This window comes from Cebus imitator, unplaced genomic scaffold (genome assembly GCF_001604975.1).
Source record: "Cebus imitator isolate Cc_AM_T3 unplaced genomic scaffold, Cebus_imitator-1.0 Scaffold461, whole genome shotgun sequence".
NCBI lineage: Eukaryota > Metazoa > Chordata > Mammalia > Primates > Cebidae > Cebus > Cebus imitator.
In genome coordinates, this window is record NW_016107776.1 from 1,053,789 (window position 1) to 1,056,647 (window position 2,859).

Consider the following 2,859-nt stretch of genomic DNA (forward strand, 5'->3'; position numbering starts at 1 on the left):
AAAAAAAAAAAAAAAAAAAAAAAAAAAACGGAGTTCCCTTTCTCCCCAAATGTGTATCTTGTCCAGTGTCCAGCCAGGAGCCTGGGATGTGTTTTCCCCATCCTGTTGTCCCTTTCTCTTGTTTACTTTTGACATCATTCTGCCACTGTCATCATAACCACTGTTTCCCTAAACTATGCCATCATTTCCCACCTTGATGGTCATGCTAGCTTTGTCCTTCTACCTCCAGTCTAGCCCTCCCGAGGTCCATTCTGCAGCACCCAGGCAATGTGATCTCCCAGGATGAGCATCTGCTTAAAGTCCTTCAGGGAGTGATTTCGTGTTTCCTCTGGCATGAAAAGACTGATCCCCAAGTGCTCTTCCCTGCTCTTCCCAGCCCGACACCTGCTCAACTCTGCAGCTGCTCCCTTTGTGTTCTTTCCAGAACACATTCCCCCCTCGCCCCTTTTTACCCACCTACCCCTACTGAGCCTTCTACAATCTGTGAAAATGATGCTCTCTCTGGAAGCTCTCCCTGAATTGTCAGTTACGAGTTCTTCCTCTGTGCCTCTTTGGGTTCCTTGTCTAATGATCCTCTTCCCAGGTTACTGTGGCTGTTCATTTTCTCTACTGGATTGTGTGCTCAGGGAGCTACTATTTGGACTTTTTAGAAATATTCAAATATCAGAGGTGGAAGGGTATTGCTGTTTGTAATATCTGAGGATGGGCTGAGAACTTAGGACATCTTGATTCAGAATAGGAATGGCTGAATGGTTTGGTGGCCTAGAAATTTTGTTGAGCCCTAAGTAATTCCCGCCAGCAATATCAAAAAAGCAGCTGCAAATTTGTAAGCTGTGAAATGTGTCATAGCTCAATACACAGAAAACGTAAGCACGTTCCCTCCAGGTGTGGTGTCTCTGAGGCGATGTTCGAAGCAGATGTAGAGACCTTGAGCACTAGAATTCTAGGAGAAAGATGGTCAGGATCTGAATCAGTGCTTCTCTGCGTAGGCTGAATGTGAGAATGGCCTGAAGCTTTAAACACATCTCTGCTGGGTGCTAAATCCAAAGCTGGGTGGTGGACATGGAGCTTTGGTGTTCCTTCCCAGGTGAGTCTCACACACAGTCCAGTTGAACCAATCTTCTACCTGTTAGTCAATATTAATAATTAAGGAAAGTGGGAGGAAAGTAAAACTGCGAAGGTGTAGACTGAGCTTGATCTGAAAACAGTTCCCATCCACGCACACCGGTGTGTGTCTGGAGAGGCTTCTGGGGGTCACACTCCAAAAGGGGACTCGTACCCATAGTAGTCTAGTCCATATTTGATTTTTGTTGCCATTGTGTAGCTATCTCATTTTGTGAAGTGGTTTTTGATGTACAAAGGCAGCAGTTGGCTCATTGCATCCTCAAATTATTGCATTCCGGTGTAAAATGTCTTTTTAAGGTACCAAGTAAGCTGTTAAATTTTGCCTGTTGACCTACCACTGCTCCTGGTATTGGAAATACATACTGGCCAGTCAGTTGCCTTCTGACTTATTTATAAAGCAAGTAAAGGAACCACCTGCCTCAGCCAGGGTGTCTGGGAGGGTGAGCCTTCTGGGAATGCCAACCACTGGGGCATTGTGAGTGACCAAATAGTAAATGAATTTGAATGGGGCCTGTTTGGAAAAACAGATCTTCACCATAGAACACATTTAAATGTTCCGAATGCCTAAGCCGTACAAACTAATGCTTCTTTAGTTGATTGGGTTGAAAGAATTAAGTCCTAGAATAATCTCAGTCAAGGTTCCTCTCCACTCAGGTATTTTAGCATTCTGTAGCAGGGGCAGGTCTGATGGAAATTAAAATCTTTCCGTTCAAACTCTGTCTCTGCCAGGGGAAACCACTATTAAGGAAACCACCGTATCCTTCCAAAAATGATTAAAAGAGTTTTACTTTAAATATTCTTCTGCCCTTTGCTTTTGTAACTTAGCACACTGAAGATCCTCTTGCAGAATCACGGACATATCACTGCGTATATCGGACGTGTTATCAGGGCAGTAGTTGCTGGCACCCTGTCACCTCCTTCTCTAAGGGGGCATCTTTCTGCAAGCTTTCTGAATTTTCCTCTTTGCTTCTTCACTGAGACTTTACCAAGTTTGTAGGCTCTTCTCCCACATTTTCTTCCGCTTCTCTGGAGGCCTGCTGCTGGCCTCCATGCCAGGGAGATGACCATCACTCTTGACAGGCATTCTTCGTTGGATGCCACAAAGCTGGGATAGCAAAGTGCAATGACAAAATTAGAATCGGATAGATCTTGACTGGCTAGAATCCAACCAGCTGACATTTAACAGGGATAAATACAGAGTCTTGTGCACTGGCGTTAAAATACAGAAAACCTGTCGTGGTGTAATTTGAGAGAAGTTCTGTACAGCATTACATAAATGTAGTTAACTATCCCTGAGCTAACCTACTCCTAGAATGTATGTTCTGGAAAAGACTTTAGTGTCATCCATCTTCATAGGCCCTCATTTACAAAGCTCCCTCTTTAGGCTAGGAAAGACTTGGTAAGTTTGAAATACAAAATACGGGTTTTTAAAATTTTTATTTTCTTGAGACAGAGTCTTGCTCTGTCAGCCAGGCTGGAGTGCAGTGGTGTTATCTCAGTTCACTACAGCCTCCTCCTCATGGGTTCAAGCAATTCTCCTACCACAGCCTCCTGAGTAGCTGGGACCACAGGCACATACCACCACGGCTGGCTAATTTTTGTATTTTTAGTAGAGGCAGGGTTTCACCATGTTGGCCAGGATGATCTCGATCTCCTGACCTCATGGTCCACCCACCTCAACCTCCCAAAGTGCTGGGATTACAGGCATGAGCCACCACACCCAGCCTATTTTTT

The 2,859-nt window shown here is 44.6% G+C and overlaps 1 protein-coding gene across 9 annotated transcripts in view; it reads left to right on the forward strand.

The window, feature by feature from the left end:
* The window catches only part of CLTCL1 (clathrin heavy chain like 1), a 128,738-nt gene that overhangs the window by 31,203 nt on the left and 94,676 nt on the right, over window positions 1–2,859 (forward strand). The window contains exon 2 of one of the 9 annotated variants that reach the window (XM_037732648.1): window positions 990–1,087. The exons of the other annotated variants lie outside the window; for them this stretch is intronic. The gene's annotated coding sequence lies outside the window, so the exon portion shown is untranslated. The remainder of the gene's footprint in view (window positions 1–989; window positions 1,088–2,859) is intronic. 9 annotated transcript variants of the gene reach the window in all.